The sequence below is a fragment of the Folsomia candida genome, unplaced genomic scaffold (genome assembly GCF_002217175.1).
Source record: "Folsomia candida strain VU population unplaced genomic scaffold, ASM221717v1 Fcan01_Sc022, whole genome shotgun sequence".
Taxonomy (NCBI): Eukaryota; Metazoa; Arthropoda; class Collembola; order Entomobryomorpha; family Isotomidae; genus Folsomia; species Folsomia candida.
This window is the reverse complement of record NW_019091214.1, coordinates 1,339,414-1,347,888: the sequence shown is the minus strand read 5'-3', so window position 1 is coordinate 1,347,888 and position 8,475 is coordinate 1,339,414.

Sequence of the window (8,475 nt, the reverse complement as noted above, 5' to 3'; positions counted from 1 at the left end):
TGAGAGGGGAATATTGTATATTTTAACTAAAAAAATTTGTAACTAGGCTTAAATATGTTGAGAGAAACGAGGTGAAAATTTTAGGGTATTATTTTCATGGAAATATGAATTTTTTGAAAATTTGAAGATTTTAAAGCCATTATGCAGTTTAATTATTTATAAATATTTTAAATATGATATTATTAGATTGATTGTTTTGCATGCACATCTGTGACAGAATTTCCGAAGGAAGAAGTGTGACCAGTTGTTTGGCAATTTTTTTAAAATTTCCGAATTCTCTGAAACAACTGGGCGGGGTTTTGGTTGTGGGGTTGACCGAGCCGATAAAATTAAATATTTTGCTAAATTAATTAGCAACCAGGCTTAACTATGTTGGGAGAAACTTGGTGAAAATTTGTATATTTTCATGGAAATCTTAATTTTTGAAAATTTGATAGATTTTAATGCCACTGTGCATTTCGTGGATTTAGAAAAATAATAAATGTTATATTACTAGATGTTTTGAGTGTTTGTCTTCAAATTCGCAGTAAAAAGTTTCTGAAGAAAGCAGATTGACCTGACCTGCTAAAAATAGTAATTCAAAAATCTGACTAGATTGTCGCCAACTTTTTTTTTAAATTTCTGAATTGTCTGAAACGGATATGTATTTTTTAAAAAATTGGGCCGGGTTTTGGTGGTGGACTGGATTCAATCGAGTCGCCCCCCGGGGGTCAGAACCCCCCCACTGGGCGAAAGAGCGGCTTGTCATCACTCACCCATTCATCCCCGTCACCAGCTCCGGTGGTCCATCATTACTCGTCAAGAATGGGCCAGGATTTGGATTGGGTGACACTGCACTCTCGCCCTTGTCGTCCTCTCGTCAACAATGGAACGACATGACACATTGATCGTATTGTTGTCCGTGTGACGTGACGTGACATTTTATACGTGTTGTCATTATTGAATTGTATGTGGTAGTAGTGGTAATCTCTCTGCTGAGGGACTGCTTTCTTTTGTGTGGAGTTTTCTTTTATTTCGGTTTAGACGACTACTACTCCAGGAGGAAGGGACGGGCAGAAATGGTGTGGTAGAAAGGAATGTGGGTGTTGTTACCGGTGTGGTGAAGGTTTTGGTAAGGAGGGAGGAATTGGTAATGTTGGTTGAGGGAGGGAAAAGTAAAATTGTTATGGTAAAAAGTCAAATGGTAAAATTATGAGGAAGTAGGTATATAAAATTGAGTAGATGGATTACCGAATTACCGCAGTATAGAAGTACCGAAATATTAAAAAATGTGTGTTTTTCGAAATAGAAAATTACCGAGTTACCAAAACATAAAATACCAAGTTACCGAAATAAAAAATTACCAAGGTGGCGATATAAAAAATTATCGAGTTATAGAAATGCAAAATTACCGAGTTACCAAAATATTAAGCAAGTTACCAAATTACAAATTTACCAAAACTATGATGCCTCACATATTCTCGTTATCAAATTTGTACAACCATTACAAATTATTTGTATTCTTCCCTTATCTAATCCTCCGGTAAAAATGATATTACCGCTTCTTTCTTTACCGGTAATAAATACCTCAGAAAATCCCAACTTTTTTTCTCCTCCATCCTTCCTGCCCAGCCCTCTCTCTTCCTAATAACGGAAACGATTAAAGTGTATCGTTAAGAAGAAGAGAGAACAAGGTGTCAAGAGAGACAGAACCACACACAGTGGCGTGGCTTGATTACTTACACCGCGCTGAGTGAGTGAGTTTCTGTGAGGTCGGATCTCTCCGCCTGACAATTGAATGAACGTAGTTAAGCTAACTGAAGCGGAACAACTTGGATGTAATTGTGTCACTTTAGAGGTTAAGATGTGTCACACATGGGTACATACATAAATCTATACATTTTTCTTCCTTTCTTTCTTTAGAGAGGTACATAATTGTCGCCAGGTTTTGTAATTAGTCACAATTGTGACAACTATTTATTGGCGAAGGGCCATAGGTTTTGATGGATTGAAAGCATGTAGGATTAGGATTTAGGCAATTCACGCAAGTCTTGGTAACTTTGTAAAATCAGTAACTTACAAACTTTTACAAAATAAAAAGACGCCATTTGGAAGCTAACTTTCCTCAGAAATATTTGTAAAATTATTTTACAAAGTTATTAAGGATTGCGTGAACTGTCTCATTGTGTTTTCACAGAGTTGAGATTTTTTTTCCACATTCGCTATGAATATTGTAAGTAATAACGATTTCGCAATATTTTAACTTATAACATTATGCAAATTTAGCCCTTATGCAAATTAAAGTTTTTCGTCTGGTGGGACAGAAATTTAATAGATTACAAAAATTGTGTTTTGGCAAAATTACATTGTTTTTCATTTTGCGACAAAATTTGCAAAGTTTGCGAATAGTAGTATGAGGACACTCATAAAATAATTTTGTTTAATGGATTTTTCAAAATATTGGGATGATTTTTATGCCAGAATTTTGAAGAAAAACATTGAAAATGAACGGGTTGAAAAGTGTCACGTAGTGTTTTAAGGGTGGTGAAAAATTTATGTATGTGTTTTCAGGCGGATGAAAAGTACACGAAGATGAAATACATACGTATTCACTGATTTATTAATGGGATTTCCATGACATGGTGCACATCTTGTCTCGTTTACACTCTTAGAAATTTAGGAAACAGATGTTCAAGAAGTACAAAAATCCAAGAGCTACTTGGTATAGCTTGGTTTATGGTAACCGTGGTAATAAGACCAATTTGGTCTCAGTTTTACCATGATTTACCATGATTTTATCTTTTATCAAATTTTGTCATGTAATTATTACAAATATGACCTTTCGGGAATTAATTAATTAATCAGTTAGTAATTAATACAAATTGGTTTAGTTTTTTACCAATTTGGTTCATTTATTACCAGTTTGTTACCAGTCTTTTTTTCCTGTTACCAAATTTTCTTATTCCATTTTTATAAATCCATCTTATTTTTTAACCGACTGTATCATATCTTTACGCATTTTCCTACAAATTTCACCCAGTTTTGTAATGAATTTGTTACCATTTTGTCACCAGTTTTGCTACCATAAATTTTGTCCGTTTGCTACCAGTTTTAGATCCAATTTTTAAGAGTTGTGTTCCCCCTTTTTCCGGGTGTGTGACGGTGTTGAAAAATAAATGTGGCATATGTTGCAATCCATCCTGCAATAAATGAGCCAACGCGTTGATTCGTTTCATGCCAAATTTATTATCCTGCCCTAAGAAAGTCTGACACCAGTAAAATCAAGGCCCTTCGCAGGAAAGATGTCATCCAAAAAATGTCACGGTGTAAGAATTTTTAGATTTGGCTTAAAACATATATTCCGGTAATCTCTTACCGGTGAAAATATATTCTGGTAATAATTACGGTAGCAAGTTTATTTATTGCAACAAACGATTTAAGTAACCTGGCTAAATTTGTCATACACAAAATATCATGGCCACAAATTTATCGGGAAAAATATATTTTGGTAATTTGGTAGCAAACTTGGTAGCTTTCTTCGTAAACCCAATCCTAAATTTTGTCATTTGAAATATCTCACAGTATTCAAAAATGTTTAGGCTTGACAAAAAATATGGTCGGTAACAGAAGACCGTTGGTAATAAATTCGGTAGCAAATTTATTTATGGCAGGAAAAGAATTAAGTGACCAAATTTTTGCACAGCCCGCCCCACCATAAATTTCCCCTATTCCGGAGGAAGCATTGGTCACGGTAAGAATAAATAAATCTCGTCATCATCAACTCACAGTCAACACACTCATCCCCTTTTTATGGCTAAATCGAAATCGGAATCAGGAGACCAAATCAAATCCACTTTGCTCTGGTCGGGAGACAGATTAGGGACTCAGCAGAAAGGATGTGTTCCATTTTTTAGGAAATTTTGACTCAAAATTGGGACCAAATTGGGAGGAATTTTGTGTCCAAATTCAACAGATTTTTGGAGAATTGTGATATATTTTTGATGAATTTTGAATCCAAATTGGGCATAAATTGAAGGGGATTTTGAGCCAAGCTTGGGTCAATTTTCGAGTAATTTTGAGTCCAAACCTAAACAAATTTTTGGAAAATTGTAAAAAAAATTGAGAAATTTTGAGTCAAAATTTGGACCAAATTTTCAAGGAATTTTGTCTCCAAATTGAAATAGATTTGTTGGAGAGAGAATTGTGCCAAATGTTTGATGAATTTTAAGTAAAAATTAAATTGTTACCAAATTGTGCGAAACTTTGAGTCAACATTTTTACAGATTAGGAGCTCTCAAGACTCAAAAAATGAGCGAAATGAGCAATGATCAGAAAAATAAAAAATCAGATTTTTCTGCTCAAACCTTGAACGTACCACTTTTTTTATCGATCATAATTCTTGAGAATCGTGATCTTTATTTGTTGGAAGTTCAATCATTTGTTTATCATTTTCATGGTTCTAAATTCAGTTTCATAATTCACAAAATGCCGCAAATAACTGAACGTCAAGAGATATTTGAATTTTTATCATTATTTATTTATTTTTATGTGGTCATAATATGGTTTTAATGGATTTGAACAACAAGCCCCTGATATTTTCAAGATGAAGCTGTGCCAGTCTATGAAAATATTGCAGGAGAATTAAACCGGACTGCATTTGTCTCAAATAATTCATTTTATGCAGCAGCAATAAACAATTATAAATCTCATATTTAGGACTTTCTTCGCAGTTAAGGGCCAAAGCATCTTGGAGACGACGAAGGAATTCAGTGTGTTTGGCTACCTGCTCAAAAATTTTTTTGCGATTAAGGATATGGTCATTCGAAATTACATGTGGATAAAAAACTATCATTTACCTTAAAAATGTAATTGCAACTTTTTCGACACTGGTACTCTTAACCTTGGTCTTGGGACCCATAATGATAAAGAATATGTTTTACAAAACTTTGCTTAATTTTTGAGCGAATAATTGAAGTAAACAAACAACTGATGTGCTGATGTGGAGCAGAATGAGCAGGATTATGAGAGAAAAAATCAACCCAAAACTCGATTTTTTTCTTGAGCAAGAAAATCTGATTTTGAGCGAAATCGCATGCGCACAGCCGAGCAGAAAAGATCAGAATGAGCGATGAGCAGAAAAATCTGATCTTTTTTTAGAGCTTTGAGAGGACCTATTCTAAAGAATTTTGAAAAATTGTTGACGAATTTTGAGTCAAAATTTTAGAATTCCGTCTCCCCGATTCCTTCAAAAATCCATGACATGCTTTATGCACAGTCAAAAAAGGTGATCCCGATCTCTGGACAAAAAGAAACAAATGTAAAGTTTTACAGATTTTTGTGTGTCGAACGACACTTTTCGGACAAAGGGAAATCTGAGCACTGACAGATGAGCACTTTGTCCCTTTGGTTTTTGAGGAGAGATAAGAATTTGTATGCTGATTTTGATCTCTGAACCTTTGTTGCAAAGTTTGGGAAATGATGAAAATCGCGAAATTTGATCAGATTCATTCATCCGTCCACTTGAAATGTGTCCAGTTTTTGGTCAGATTGTATCATTTGGAAAGTGGTAAATATACTCTAAGGCTTAGTAACTTGGAAAAATGCGTAAAGTTTTACAAAATTTTATATATATTTCGAACGAAGATTAGCTTCTAAATTTCTGTAAACTTGCAAAGATCAAATGAGTCTCTTTATTTTGTAAAAGTTTGCAAAATTATTTTGCAAAACTTGCTGATTTCACGGGATACAAAAGACTAGGTTAATTGTCTCAGATGTCTTTTGAACATTACATCTTAACATACAATTTAAATGCTATATTTCTAATTAAAATATTTTCGACGCGGAATCTCACAAATTTTCTTTCACATAAAATCGATGAAATCACCCAATTTACGGATTTTACGAAGTTACCTGTGTGAATTGCCTCATTATTGGTAACAAATTATTTTTATAAATTGATTGGTATGTTTGGTAAGTTCAGACGTGGAAAAATACTGGTCAAAATTTCTACCAAATATTTTTACAGAAATGTTTACGAAATTCAGCTAATTTTTTTACCAAATTGCCAGGAAATTTTGAAACACAACTTTACTTGTTTTTAAAAATAACTCGTTACCAAATCGTGGTGAAATTGGTAAATAATTGAGAAAAAGTAAAATTGTAACGATTTTACGTCCAAAATATTTAAGAGAAAAATAAACAAATAAATTTTCCGCCTTTAGGTTTGCATTTCGAACAGTAGTAAAGTTTTGGGGTTGGTAGGTTTTTATTGAAAAATACTCAAAAAGCTCATTTTTACCCTGAAAATTTTTTGATAATGTTTTTTTTACTGAAAAATACTCAAAAAACTAATTTTTACTCTATAAATTTTTGCATAAGAAACTTTCTTTTACCGAAAAATATGTTTGTTGGTAGTGTTTGTTACCGGGCGGTGGTTGATGATAATATTTCTCTGCGAGGGTATTTAATGGGCCATCACATAAATAAAGAGACATTAAAGTATCGCTTTGCGAGAGAAAGGAGTGGTCCGCACCGGGGACGCGGAGGATGGATTTCATTTCGACATTTTAAAATGATGACGACGAGAGCAATAAAATTCTGGCTGGTGAAGTAAAAGGGTTTCGATGGAGGGATCCTGTTACGTAAGGCACACTAAAAAATGAGGCAACTTCATGCAGGCCTTGGTAACATGAAAAAATCCGTAAACTTACACATTTTTAAGAAATTTTGGAAATATTTATGAGGAAAATTAGCTCACAAATTTTTAGAAACTTAATCAGACAAAGGGTGTTTCTTTACTTTGTATAAGTTTGTAAATTTATTTTTCAAAATTTTATAAAGTTACCAACGACCGCGTGAATTTGTTTTTACGATGAGATTGATTTTTTATTAACACAATTTTACAATAATTTTTACCAAATTGGAACTTTGATGTACAATGATTTTAACTAGTTATGAGTCAAAATGTAAATTTTCAAAATTTAGAAATTACTATTTTGATATCAGGTACATATGGCTCCTACTACTATGGCTCCGAAGTTATAACTTCAAAATTACAAAATAACTACAAAATTTTGACCTATAGGTCAAAATTTGTTAGTTTTGTAAATTGTAATTTTGTAATTCTTTGTAATTTTGTTAGTTATGTAAACCTTTAAACTGACAAAAATTTACAAAGATCCTCATTTTGTTTGGAATTGAGGCAATTCACGCAGTCCTTGGTAACATTGTAAAATCGGTAAATTCTGTAAAATAATTTTATAAAATTTACAAAATAAAAAGACTCACTTGATTTTACATTTTTTTTTAAATTTTGTAATCTACGGATTTTACGACGTATGACGTAAAATTAAAAATACGTAAAATACGACGATTATACCAATGACTGCATAAACTTTGCATGATTTTGGATTTTGGAGTAGTCACACGTGCTACCTATATTTTACTAAAGTTAACATACCACCCTTTAAAAATATCTTAGACGTAAAATCTTGACAATTCCAATTGTCAGTAGTTTGAGTTTTATTTTCGGAACTATAAAATTTACTGTAAAATTCAAAACGCCGTGACAATTTGATGAAAAATACCAAAAAATTTTTGTACATCATTTGAGAAAAATTAATTAGTTAGTTTTCGAATTATAGTTAGACTTCTTGGATAGAATTTGATACAAATAAACTCGTTACCAAAAGACGTATACTACGTACACAATTCATTACCAGAGACAAAACGTTTTGGTAAAAAACGTGGTACACAATTTGATTTTTTTAATACCAAGATTGTTTTTCCACAATTTGGTAAATACGTATATCCAGAATTTGGTACACAGTTCGGTAAAAAAAATCGTTACCACACTCAAAATAAGGTAGTAATGAATCATTACCATGCGGAATGACTATGTGGCTCTACCACGTCGGTTACGATTTGTCGTAGAAATGGTAATAATAATTTCAGGGAAATTCAAATTCATTACCAAATATTAAGGAAGTGAATACCATTATGTATTAAATTTGAATTTCCCTGAACTTATTATTACCATTTCCACTACAAATCGTAACCGACGTGGTAGAGCCACATAGTCATTCCGCATGGTAAAGATTCATTACCACCTAATTTTGAATGTGAATACCAAGATTATTTTTCCACAATTTGGTAAATACAGAATTTGGTACACAGTTCGGTAAAAAATCGTTACCAGATACCGAAACCTTTTAAAATTCCCAATTTATGTCCCCCATTATTTAGCGTGCCGGGTAAAAGAGATGTGACGAATGGATCGTGTTACGCGATGCAAGCATTTTCATACAACACGAAATTTTGTGACCTTTTTCCTTGTCGCGTTGCACACACACATTTTTCGGTCTGTCACGTAAATGATATATGTTTTCGGGGCGGGGGAAAAAGGCATATTTTTTTGGTGGCTTGATTTGCATAAATAATTTATTTGTTGTTGTACCAAATTTCACGGTGACTTTTGACTTGAAATGTGTTGAAGGA